Source organism: Anomaloglossus baeobatrachus, chromosome 5 (assembly GCF_048569485.1).
Source record: "Anomaloglossus baeobatrachus isolate aAnoBae1 chromosome 5, aAnoBae1.hap1, whole genome shotgun sequence".
Lineage (NCBI taxonomy): Eukaryota > Metazoa > Chordata > Amphibia > Anura > Aromobatidae > Anomaloglossus > Anomaloglossus baeobatrachus.
The window spans coordinates 12,249,413-12,263,235 of NC_134357.1; the positions used below are offsets into that span (position 1 = coordinate 12,249,413).

At 52.1% G+C, this 13,823-nt stretch overlaps 1 long non-coding RNA gene across 3 annotated transcripts in view; it reads left to right on the forward strand.

Moving 5' to 3' along the window:
- The window catches only part of LOC142310648 (uncharacterized), a 480,440-nt gene that overhangs the window by 13,599 nt on the left and 453,018 nt on the right, over window positions 1–13,823 (forward strand). The window lies entirely within an intron of this gene.

Genomic DNA, 13,823 nt, shown 5'->3' on the forward strand with positions numbered 1-13,823 from the left:
CTGTTTCTAGGTGCTGGCCCCCCTGGGTGCCGAAGTGTATATATATAGGTTTATATGCTATACATTTACTCTGTACGGTCGCACTGGTTTTTGGCTATATACCCTCCCAGATTGTACGCAGAGGAGACAACAGCATGTCGTCTGCAAATAGCAAGGGTGCCAAAGCACAGGCTTACTTTGAAACCTGTACCTCATGTGCGGCTATGCTACCTGCAGGTTCCACCTACCCTCATTGTGTGCAATGCTCGGCACCTATGGTACTTACTCAGCCGGAGCCTCAGCCACTAGTGGGACCCTCGGCCCAGGTAGAAACACCAGCTGCCACTGTCCAGGTGACAGGGACGGAGTTTGCAGTATTCGCTGACAAACTTTCTGAGACTATGGATAAATGGTCTGCTAAGATACTAGAAGCTTTGCAGTCCAGACCTGTAACACAGGCCCCAGGCACTGTTGAATCATTGACCCCAGGCCCCCCGCGGTTGGAGCAGCAAAGTGCTCCTGGGGTGACTCATAGGTCTCAAGGTGAGGTCTCTGACACGGACCGCAGTCCCAGACCACCTAAGCGGGGTCGCTGGGAGCTTCCCTCGACTTCATCACACTGCTCAGGGTCTCAGCAGGGGGACTCTCTAGAGGATGAAGCGGAGGGGGCAGATCAGGACTCTGATCCTGAAGCCGCTCTCAACCTAGATACACCAGAAGGGGACGCCATAGTGAACGACCTTATAGTGTCCATCAATCAGGTGTTGGATCTTTCTCCCCCAGCTCCTCCAATTGAGGAGTCAGCTTCTCAGCAGGAGAAATTCCGTTTTAGGTTTCCCAAGCGTACAATGAGTATGTTCCTGGATCACTCCGATTTCAGAGAGGCAGTCCAGAAACACCGAGCTTGTCCAGATAAGCGCTTTTCTAAGCGACTTAAGGACACACGTTATCCCTTTCCCCCTGACGTTGTCAAGGGTTGGGCTCAGTGTCCCAAGGTGGATCCTCCAGTCTCCAGACTGGCGGCTAGATCCATAGTTGCAGTGGAAGATGGGGCCTCACTCAAAGATGCCACTGACAGACAGATGGAGCTCTGGTTGAAATCCATCTATGAGGCTATCGGCGCGTCCTTTGCTCCGGCATTCGCAGCCGTATGGGCGCTCCAAGCTATCTCAGCTTGTCACTCGCAGATTAATGCAGTCACACGGGCCTCTGCTCCGCAGGTGGTGTCATTAACCTCTCAGCCGTCGGCGTTTGCGTCATACGCCATTAATGCTGTCCTGGACTCTACGAGCCGTACGGCGGTAGCATCCGCCAATTCGGTGGCAGTCCGCAGGACCATGTGGCTACGTGAATGGAAGGCAGACTCTGCCTCCAAAAAGTTCTTAACCGGGTTGCCATTTTCTGGCGACCGCCTGTTTGGTGAGCGATTGGATGAAATCATTAAACAATCCAAGGGAAAGGACTCATCCTTACCCCAGTCCAAACCAAAAAGACCTCAACAACGGAAGGTACAATCGAGGTTTCGGTCCTTTCGGCTCGCGGGCAGGTCTCAATTCTCCTCGTCCAACTGGCCACAGAAGGGTCAGACGAACTCCGATTCATGGCGGTCTAAGTCACGTCCTAAAAAGACCGCCGGAGGAACCGCTCCCAAAGCGGCCTCCTCATGACTTTCGGCCTCTTCACGCCGCATCCTCGGTCGGTGGCAGGCTCTCCCGCTTTTGCGACGCCTGGTTGCCACAGGTACAAGACCGTTGGGTGAGAGACATTCTGTCTCACGGTTACAGGATAGAGCTCAGCTCTCGTCCTCCGACTCGTTTCTTCAGAACATCTCCGCCCCCCGAGCGAGCCGATGCTCTTCTTCAGGCGGTGTGCACTCTGAAGGCAGAAGGAGTGGTGATCCCTGTTCCTCTTCAGCAACAGGGTCACGGTTTTTACTCCAACTTGTTTGTGGTGCCAAAAAAGGACGGATCTTTCCGTCCTGTTCTGGACCTAAAGCTGCTCAACAAACACGTGAAAACCAGGCGGTTCCGGATGGAATCGCTCCGCTCCGTCATCGCCTCAATGTCCCAAGGAGATTTCCTAGCATCAATCGACATCAAAGATGCTTATCTCCACGTACCGATTGCACCAGAGCATCAGCGCTTCCTGCGTTTCGCCATCGGGGACGAACACCTTCAGTTCGTGGCACTGCCTTTCGGCCTGGCGACAGCACCACAGGTCTTCACCAAGGTCATGGCAGCAGTTGTAGCAGTCCTACACTCTCAGGGACACTCGGTGATCCCTTACTTAGACGATCTGCTTGTCAAGGCACCCTCCCGAGTGGCATGCCAACACAGCCTGGACATTGCTCTGGAGACTCTTCAGAGATTCGGGTGGATCATCAATTTCACAAAGTCAAATCTGACACCGGCCCAATCACTGACATATCTTGGCATGGAGTTTCATACTCTTCCAGCGATAGTGAAGCTTCCGCTGGACAAACAGCGTTCACTACAGACAGGGGTGCAATCTCTACTTCAAGGCCAGTCACACCCCTTGAGGCGCCTCATGCACTTCCTAGGGAAGATGGTGGCAGCAATGGAGGCAGTTCCTTTTGCGCAGTTTCATCTGCGTCCACTTCAATGGGACATTCTCCGCAAGTGGGACAGGAAGTCGACGTCCCTCGACAGGAACGTCTCCCTTTCTCAGGCAGCCAAAGCCTCTCTTCGGTGGTGGCTTCTTCCCACTTCATTGTCGAAGGGGAAATCCTTCCTACCACCATCCTGGGCGGTGGTCACGACGGACGCGAGCCTGTCAGGGTGGGGAGCGGTCTTTCTCCACCACAGGGCCCAGGGTACCTGGACTCAGCCAGAGTCCTCCCTGCAGATCAATGTTCTGGAGATAAGGGCAGTGTATCTTACCCTAAAAGCGTTCCAGCCGTGGCTGGAAGGCAAACAGATCCGAATTCAGTCGGACAACTCCACAGCGGTGGCATACATCAACCACCAGGGCGGCACACGCAGTCGGCAAGCCTTCCAGGAAGTCCGGCGGATTCTGCTGTGGGCGGAAGCCACTGCATCCGCCATATCCGCAGTTCACATCCCGGGCGTAGAAAACTGGGAAGCAGACTTTCTCAGTCGCCAGGGCATGGACGCAGGGGAATGGTCCCTTCACCCGGACGTATTTCAAGAGATCTGTTGCCGCTGGGGGATGCCGGACGTCGACCTAATGGCGTCCCGGCACAACAACAAGGTCCCGGCATTCATGGCACGGTCTCAAGATCACAGAGCTCTGGCGGCAGACGCATTAGTTCAGGATTGGTCGCAGTTTCAACTGCCTTATGTGTTTCCTCCTCTGGCAATGCTGCCCAGAGTGTTGCGCAAGATCAGGTCAGACTGCCGCCGCGCCATCCTCGTCGCTCCAGACTGGCCGAGGAGGTCGTGGTACCCGGATCTGTGGCATCTCACGGTGGGTCAACCGTGGGCACTACCAGACCGACCAGACTTGCTGTCTCAAGGGCCGTTTTTCCATCTGAATTCTGCGGCCCTCAACCTGACTGTGTGGCCATTGAGTCCTGGATCCTAGCATCTTCAGGGTTATCTCAAGAGGTCATTGCCACTATGAGACAGGCCAGGAAACCAACGTCCGCCAAGATCTACCACAGGACGTGGAGAATATTCTTATCCTGGTGCTCTGATCAGGGTTTTACTCCCTGGCCATTTGCCTTGCCCACTTTTCTTTCCTTCCTTCAATCCGGATTGGAAAAGGGTTTGTCACTCGGTTCTCTTAAGGGACAAGTCTCAGCGCTCTCTGTGTTTTTCCAGAAGCGCCTAGCCAGACTTCCAAAGGTGCGCACGTTCCTGCAGGGGGTTTGTCACATAGTTCCTCCTTACAAGCGTCCGTTAGAACCCTGGGATCTGAACAGGGTGCTGATGGCTCTTCAGAAACCACCTTTTGAGCCAATGAAGGATATTTCTCTTTCACGCCTTTCGCAGAAAGTGGTCTTCCTAGTAGCAGTCACATCACTTCGGAGAGTGTCTGAGCTAGCAGCGCTGTCATGCAAGGCTCCTTTCCTGGTGTTTCACCAGGACAAGGTGGTTCTGCGTCCGGTTCCGGAATTTCTCCCTAAGGTGGTATCCCCCTTTCATCTCAATCAGGATATCTCCTTACCTTCTCTTTGTCCACATCCAGTTCACCAATGTGAAAAGGATTTGCACTTGTTGGATCTGGTGAGAGCACTCAGACTCTACATTTCTCGTACGGCGCCCCTGCGCCGCTCGGATGCACTCTTTGTCCTTGTCGCTGGCCAGCGTAAAGGGTCACAGGCTTCCAAATCAACCCTGGCTCGGTGGATCAAGGAACCAATTCTCGAAGCCTACCGTTCCTCTGGGCTTCCGGTTCCCTCAGGGCTGAAGGCCCATTCTACCAGAGCCGTGGGTGCGTCCTGGGCTTTGCGGCACCAGGCTACGGCTCAGCAGGTGTGTCAGGCGGCTACCTGGTCGAGTCTGCACACTTTCACGAAACACTATCAGGTGCATACCTATGCTTCGGCAGATGCCAGCCTAGGTAGGCGAGTCCTTCAGGCGGCGGTTGCCCACCTGTAGGAAGGGGCCGTTTTACGGCTCTATTACGAGGTATTATTTTACCCACCCAGGGACTGCTTTTGGACGTCCCAATCGTCTGGGTCTCCCAATGGAGCGCCGAAGAAGAAGGGAATTTTGTTACTTACCGTAAATTCCTTTTCTTCTAGCTCCAATTGGGAGACCCAGCACCCGCCCCTGTTCCCTTCGGGCTGTTCTTTGTGTACACATGTTGTTCATGTTGAATGGTTTTCAGTTTTCCGAACTTCCTTCGGATTGAATTACTTTAGACCAAATTATAAGTTTCCTCCTTCCTGCTTTTGCACCAAAACTGAGGAGCCCGTGACTCACGGGGGGGTGTATCGGCAGAAGGGGAGGGGCTTTACACTTTTAAGTGTGATACTTTGTGTGGCCTCCGGAGGCAGAAGCTATACACCCAATTGTCTGGGTCTCCCAATTGGAGCTAGAAGAAAAGGAATTTACGGTAAGTAAACAAAATTCCCTTCTTTCGGGTACAATGTGTGGCAGAATGAATGGTCTCATTCAAAAGTACAACTAGTCCCTCAAAAACCAAGCCCTCCTATGGCTATATAGACAAAACAAATAAAAAAAGTTATGGCTCTTGGAAAAGGGTGTTAAAGGAGTTAAAAATAAAAGTATCTCTGGCCCTCTCTATATTGTCTCCCCCACACTGCCCCTCTCCATATTGTCCCCACCCTCACTGCTTTTCTCCATAATATCCTCCCACAGTGCCCCTCTCCATACTGTCCCCTCATCCCCCACACTGAGCTATTCCAAAATATCACCACGCCACACACACACTCTCCCTCTCCAAAATATCCCCTCAAACTGCGCCTTCCCATAATATTCCACCACTGCACCTCGCTATACTGTTCCCCATTTCACAATACCCGCCCCCACACAAACACACACAACATTTCAGTAACCCCAATCCTCCCCTCATCTAAAATTATTACACATTTAATCTTCAACTCTTCCATGGAGCACGTCTCTAATGCCTCTGTGGCGTCGGCAGTAGCGTGCTGACTTCATGCTGCTGCACGTCGAATCAGGAGCTGACAAGCTCTCCACTGCTCTGCGCCAGACCCAGCGCTCAGGTCTACAAATGTATTCACTAGATAAGAATAGCATGGCACTTTTGGCTGGGTGGTGCACAAGTAGCTTCCAAACCCATATGTCGTATCAAGCAATACTTGGCACTCAGTAGGTTGTTTTGTTCTATTTATTTTAATTGTATAGAAATTAAACAAGTACAAATGTTTCAGTTAACATTTTCAAGCGCTCATTACACCAGTTGTGGAGGCCGCGGTCTTCACACAGTGCTCGATCATCCTGATGCCAGTGATAATCAAACATGTCTGCCCACTGATGAAGGTCGTCTGACCGAAATGTTTGTGCCTGTTTAATTTCTGGATTATTAAAATAAATAGAACAAAATCACCTATTGACTGACAAGTATTGCTGATGCAAATGTATTCACATCTGAGAGGCTTCAAATTACGGTGTAATTTGAAGCAGGGCGCTGCCACTTCCGGAGAGGTCCATGTGCCGCAGCAAACACTTTGGTGGGCCGCATGCTGCTCGGGGGCCATATGTTGTGCAGGACTGGTCTAATTTGTATGGGAAGCTTTAGATAGGTAAATGTCTTTTCTTTGTCGCTCCATTGGGAGACCCAGACAATAGGGTGTATAGCTTCTGCCTCCGGAGGCCACACAAAGTATTACACTTAAAAGTGTAAAGCCCCTCCCCTTCTGCCTATACACCCCCCGTGCATCACGGGCTCCTCAGTTTTTATGCTTTGTGCGAAGGAGGCACACATGCACGCATAGCTCCACATCTTAGTCAGCAGCAGCTGCTGACTATGTCGGATGGAAGAAAAGAGGGCCCATAACAGGGCCCCCAGCATGCTCCCTTCTCACCCCACTCTTGTCGGCGGTGTTGTTAAGGTTGAGGTACCCATTGCGGGTACAGAGGCTGGAGCCCACATGCTGTTTTCCTTCCCCATCCCTTAATGGGCTCTGGGTGAAGTGGGATCCTAATCGGTCTCCAGGCACATGAGACTGTGCTCCCTCCGCAGCCCCTGGGGAATCTGCTGACAGGAGCCGAGTATCGACAGGGACAAGGCCCTGCTACTGTGAGGTACTCTGTGTCCCCGTGGGGACCGCGCATAGAGCGCTGATGCCACACACACTGCAGCACTGCTGGGTGTGTTAGTGCGCCGGGGACTACCGCGCCGGCCGCGCTGTGAGGTACTCTGTGTCCCCGTGGGAACCGCGCATGGAGCGCTGGTGGCCATATACACTTCAGCACTGCTGGGTGTGTTTGTGCGCCGGGGACTACCGCGCCGACCGCGCTTATATGCCGGCCGCGCTTATTACTTTAGTCCCCGGCTTTTGCGGCCTAGTATCGCATATTCCCGCCCCCAGGCCTGCCAGTCAGGGGAAGGGCGGGACGCTGCACAGGACGTTAGTGCTGAGGGTTGGAGCATACTTGTATCCTCCTCCCCCCTCATACAGCACACTGGGGCTCCAGATTCCCGCACTTTCTAGAGCACGCCCACGGCCCCCTCCTCTCCACAGAACGCCGGCAGCCATTCCTGTCAGCACTTCTAACGCTGGAGAGGAGAGAAAGCTCTGGGAGGCCCAGGCAGGGATTCTAGTGATCACACAACCGCTTTGAACGGTCGGTAAGCAGCACCTGAGGTGCTGGCCCCACTGAGTGCAGAAGTGTACATATATATATATATATATATATATATATATATATGCTTATATGCTATACATTTACACTGTACTGTCGCACTGTTGATTTTTGGCTATATACCCTCCTGGATTGTACTCAGAGGAGACAACAGCATGTCGTCTGCAAATAGCAAGGGTGCCAAAGCACAGGCTTACTTTGCAACCTGTACCTCATGTGCGGCTATACTACCGGCTGGTTCCACGGACCCTCATTGTGTGCAATGCTCGGCCCCTGTGGCACTTACTCAGCCGGAGCCTCTGCTACTGGTGGCCCAGGTGGAACCACCTGCTACCACTGTCCAGGTGACAGGGACGGAGTTTGCAGTATTTGCTGACAAACTGTCTGAGAGTATGGATAAATGGTCTGCTAAGATACTAGAAGCCTTACAGTCCAGACAGGTGACTCAGGCCCCGGGCACTGTTCAATCATTGACCCCAGGCCCCCCTCAATTGGAGCTGCAGAGTGCTCCTGGGATGACCCATGGGTCCCAGGGTGAGGTCTCTGACATGGACCGCAGTCCCAGGCCGCCTAAGCGGGGGCGCTGGGAAATTCCCTCGACTTCATCACACTGTTCAGGGTCTCAGCAGGAGGACTCTCTGGATGATGATGCGGAAGTAGCAGAACAGGATTCTGATCCTGAGGCCGCTCTCAACCTAGATACACCTGATGGTGACGCCATAGTGAATGACCTTATAGCAACCATCAATCAGGTGTTGGATATTTCTCCACCAGCTCCTACAATTGAGGAGTCAGCTTCTCAGCAGGAGAAATTCCGTTTCAGGTCTCCCAAGCGTTTTTCCAAGCGCCTTAAGGATACACGTTATCCCTTCCCCCCTGACGTTGTCAAGGGCTGGGCTCAGTGTCCTAAGGTGGATCCTCCTGTCTCCAGACTGGCGGCTAGATCCATAGTTGCAGTGGAAGATGGGGCTTCACTCAAAGATGCCACTGACAGACAGATGGAGCTCTGGTTGAAATCCATCTATGAAGCTATCGGCGCGTCTTTTTCTCCAGCATTCGCAGCCGTATGGGCACTCCAAGGTATCTCAGCTTGTCATGCGCAGATTAATGCAGTCACACGTACATCTGCTCCGCATGTGGTGTCCTTAACCTCTCAGGCGTCGGCGTTTGCGTCCTACGCCATTAATGCGGTCCTGGACTCTACGAGTCGTACAGCGGTAGCATCCGCCAATTCGGTGGCAGTCCGCAGGGCCATGTGGTTACGTGAATGGAAGGCAGACTCCGCTTCCAAAAAGTTCATAACCGGTTTGCCATTTTCTGGCGACCGCCTGTTTGGTGAACGATTGGATGAAATCATTAAACAATCCAAGGGAAAGGACTCTTCCTTACCCCAGTCCAAACCAAACAGACCTCAACCACGGAAGGTACAATCGAGGTTTCGGTCCTTTCGGCCCGCGGGAAGGTCTCAGTTCTCCTCGTCCAAAAGGCCTCAAAAGGATCAGAGGAACTCCGATGCATGGCGGTCTAAGTCACGTCCTAAAAAGACCGCCGGAGGAACCGCTCCCAAGGCGGCCTCCTCATGACTTTCGGCCTCCTCACACCGCATCCTCGGTCGGTGGCAGGCTTTCCCGCTTTTGCGACGCCTGGCTGCCACAGGTAAAAGACCGATGGGTGAGAGACATTCTATCCCACGGTTACAGGATAGAGCTCAGCTCTCGTCCTCCGACTCGTTTTTTCAGAACATCCCCGCCCCCCGAGAGAGCCGATGCTCTTCTTCAGGCGGTGTGCACTCTGAAGGCGGAAGGGGTGGTGATCCCTGTGCCTCTTCAGCAACAGGGTCACGGTTTTTACTCCAACTTGTTTGTGGTACCGAAAAAGGACGGATCCTTCCGTCCTGTTCTGGACCTAAAACTGCTCAACAAACACGTAAAAACCAGGCGGTTCCGGATGGAATCGCTCCGCTCCGTCATCGCCTCAATGTCCCAAGGAGATTTCCTAGCATCAATCGACATCAAAGATGCTTATCTCCACGTACCAATTGCACCAGAGCATCAGCGCTTCCTGCGTTTCGCCATAGGAGACGAACATCTTCAGTTCGTGGCACTACCTTTCGGCCTGGCGACAGCCCCACGGGTCTTCACCAAGGTCATGGCAGCAGTGGTAGCAGTCCTACACTCTCAGAGACACTCGGTGATCCCTTACTTAGACGATGTGCTTGTCAAGGCACCCACTCAAGTGGCATGCCAACACAGCCTGAACATTGCTCTGGAGACTCTCCAGAGTTTCGGGTGGATCATCAATTTTCCAAAGTCAAATCTGACACCGGCCCAATCTCTGACATATCTTGGCATGGAGTTTCATACTCTTCCAGCGATAGTGAAGCTTCCGCTGGACAAACAGCGTTCACTACAGACAGGGGTGCGATCTCTCCTTCAAGGCCAGTCACACCCTCTGAGGCGCCTCATGCACTTCCTAGGGAAGATGGTAGCAGCAATGGAGGCAGTTCCTTTTGCGCAGTTTCATCTGCGTTCTCTTCAATGGGACATTCTCCGAAAATGGGACAGGAAGTCGACGTCCCTCGACAGGAAAGTCTCCCTTTCACGGGCAGCCAAGGCTTCCCTTCAGTGGTGGCTTCTCCCCACTTCTCTGTCGGGGGGGAAATCCTTCCTTCCCCCATCATGGGCTGTGGTCACGACGGACGCGAGCCTGTCAGGGTGGGGAGCGGTCTTTCTCCACCACAGGGCTCAGGGAACCTGGACTCCGACAGAGTCCTCCCTTCAGATCAATGTTCTGGAGATAAGGGCAGTGTATCTTGCCCTAAAGGCGTTCCAGCCGTGGCTGGAAGGCCAGCAAATCCGAATTCAGTCGGACAACTCCACAGCGGTGGCATACATCAACCACCAAGGGGGAACACGCAGTCGGCAAGCCTTCCAGGAAGTCCGGCGGATTCTTATGTGGGTGGAAGCCACGGCCTCCACCATATCCGCAGTTCACATCCCGGGCGTAGAAAACTGGGAAGCAGACTTTCTCAGTCGCCAGGGCATGGACGCAGGGGAATGGTCCCTTCACCCGGACGTGTTTCAGGAGATCTGTTGCCGCTGGGGGATGCCGGACGTCGACCTAATGGCGTCACGGCACAACAACAAGGTCCCAACATTCATGGCACGGTCTCAAGATCACAGAGCTCTGGCGGCAGACGCCTTAGTTCAGGATTGGTCGCAGTTTCAGCTCCCTTATGTGTTTCCTCCTCTGGCACTGTTGCCCAGAGTGTTACGCAAGATCAGGTCCGACTGTCGCCGCGCCATCCTCGTCGCGCCAGACTGGCCGAGGAGGTCGTGGTACCCAGATCTGTGGCATCTCACGGTGGGTCAACCGTGGCCACTACCAGACCGACCAGACTTGCTGTCTCAAGGGCCGTTTTTCCATCTGAATTCTGCGGCCCTCAACCTGACTGTGTGGCCATTGAGTCCTGGATCCTAGCGTCTTCAGGGTTATCTCAAGAGGTCATTGCCACTATGAGACAGGCCAGGAAACCGACATCCGCCAAGATCTACCACAGGACGTGGAGGATATTCCTATCTTGGTGCTCTGATCAGGGTTTTTCTCCCTGGCCATTTGCCTTGCCCACTTTTCTTTCCTTCCTTCAATCAGGATTGGAAAAAGGGTTGTCGCTCGGCTCTCTTAAGGGACAAGTCTCAGCGCTCTCTGTGTTTTTTCAGAAGCGCCTGGCCAGACTTCCACAGGTACGCACGTTCCTGCAGGGGGTTTGTCACATAGTCCCTCCTTACAAGCGGCCGTTAGAACCCTGGGATCTGAACAGGGTACTGATGGCTCTTCAGAAACCACCTTTCGAGCCAATGAAGGATATTTCTCTTTCACGCCTTTCACAGAAAGTGGTTTTCCTAGTAGCAGTCACATCACTTCGGAGAGTGTCTGAGCTCGCAGCGCTGTCATGCAAAGCCCCTTTCCTGGTGTTTCACCAGGAAAAGGTGGTTCTGCGTCCGGTTCCGGAATTTCTACCTAAGGTGGTATCCCCCTTTCATCTCAATCAGGATATCTCCTTACCCTCTTTTTGTCCTCATCCAGTTCACCAGTGTGAAAAGGATCTGCACTTGTTAGATCTGGTGAGAGCACTCAGACTCTACATTTCTCGTACGGCGCCCCTGCGCCGCTCGGATGCACACTTTGTCCTTGTCGCTGGCCAGCGTAAAGGGTCACAGGCTTCGAAATCAACCCTGGCTCGGTGGATCAAGGAACCAATTCTCGAAGCTTATCGATCTTCTGGGCTTCCGGTTCCCTCTGGGCTGAAAGCCCATTCTACCAGAGCCGTGGGTGCGTCCTGGGCTTTGCGGCACCAGGCTACGGCTCAGCAGGTGTGTCAGGCGGCTACCTGGTCGAGTCTGCACACTTTCACAAAACACTATCAGGTGCATACCTATGCTTCGGCGGATGCCAGCCTAGGTAGGCAAGTCCTTCAGGTGGCGGTTGCCCACCTGTAGGAAAGGGCCGTGGTACGGCTCTATTACGAGGTATTATTTTACCCACCCAGGGACTGCTTTTGGACGTCCCAATTGTCTGGGTCTCCCAATGGAGCGACAAAGAAGAAGGGAATTTTGTTTACTTACCGTAAATTCCTTTTCTTCTAGCTCCAATTGGGAGACCCAGCACCCGCCCCTGTTCCCTTCGGGCTGTTGTTCTTTGTGTACACATGTTGTTCATGTTGAATGGTTTCAGTTCTCCGAAATTCCTTCGGATTGAATTTACTTTAAACCAATTTATAACTTTTACTCCTTCTTGCTTTTGCACCAAAACTGAGGAGCCCGTGATGCACGGGGGGTGTATAGGCAGAAGGGGAGGGGCTTTACACTTTTAAGTGTAATACTTTGTGTGGCCTCCGGAGGCAGAAGCTATACACCCAATTGTCTGGGTCTCCCAATTGGAGCTAGAAGAAAAGGAATTTACGGTAAGTAAACAAAATTCCCTTCTTTTACTTTATACATTTGCATATCTTGTGGAGATGAGTGAATGGGTCTTCCAGTATGACAATGACTCGAAACACGCAGCCAGGGCAACTAAAACCCGCTTTACACGCTGCAATGTATCTTACAATGTGTCGGCGGGGTCACGTCGTAAGTGACGCACATCCGGCATTGTAAGGTACATTGCAGTGTGTGACAGGTACGTGCGATTGCGATTGAACGTTAAAACGTTCATCACATACACATCGTACCTTTCTCTAGAATTACAAGTCAGATTGTTCATCGTACCCGGGGTAGCACACATTGCAGTGTGTGACACCCCGGGAACGATGAACAGATCTTACCTACGTCCTGCGGCTCCCGGCCCACAATGCGGAAGGAAGGAGGTGGGCGGGATGTTTACGTCCCGCTCAGCTACGCCCCTCCGCTTCTATCCGCCGGCTGCCGCGTGACGTCGATGTGACGCCGAACGTCCCTCCCACTCCAGGAAGTGGATGTTCGCCGCCCACATCGATGTCGTATGGAAGGTAAGTGCATGTGATGGGGGGTTACTCGTATGTGCGGCACGTTCAACAAATTGAACGTGCCACACATATGATGGGGGCGTTGCAAATCGAATACTATATCGTATGCGAAATTGCAACGTGTAAAGCAGGCTTTAGGAGGGGATCCATAATAACCACTTCAAGGTCCTGAAGTGGCCTAGCCAGTCTGGAGACCTGAATCCAATAAAAAATCTTTGGAGGGAGCTGAAACTCAATGTTGCACAGTGACCGTTCCTAAAGATCTGGATAAGATAATATGGAGGGGTGACCTGAAACATCTGGAGAAGATCTGTATGGAGGAGTGACCTGAAAGATTTGGAGAAGATCTGTATGGAGGAGTTTCCGACATCCCTGCTGCAGTGTGTGTAAATCTGGTCAAGAAGTACAGGAAACATCTAACCTCTGTAATTGCAAAGAAAGGTTTTTATCAAATATTAAATTCTGTTTTTCTATTGTATCAAATTCTTATTTCATGCAATAAAATGCAAATTACTTAAAAATAATACGATGTGATTTTCTGGATTTACAGAAATTACAGACCACTCCACTCTTTGTAGGTGATAACTTGCAATACCAGCAGTGTATCAAATACTTATTTTTCCGTGTGTGTGTGTGTGTGTGTGTGTGTGTGTGTGTGTGTGTATTGAGAGACCACTGCAAAATTTTCAGTTTTTCTGATTTTTCTTATTATAGGCATATTTTGATTATATATTCCTCTTGCTTACATTCCAGAGGTTTTCAATGGGGTTCAGGCCTGGAGATTGGGCTGGCCATGACAGGGTTTTGATGTTGGGGTCCTTCATCCAAACATTGATTGACCTAGCTGTGTGGCATGGCACATTGTCCTGCTGCAAAAAACAGTCCTCAGAGTTGGGGAACATTGCCTGAGCAGAAGGAAGCAACTGTTTTCCAGGATAACCCTGGATGCTTCTTGATTCATACATCCTTTGCAAAGTTTAATCTGCCCAATTTCTAGAGTAAGGTACTCTTCTCTGATGAGTCTAATTTTCAGGTTTGCCCAACACCTGGTCATTTAATGG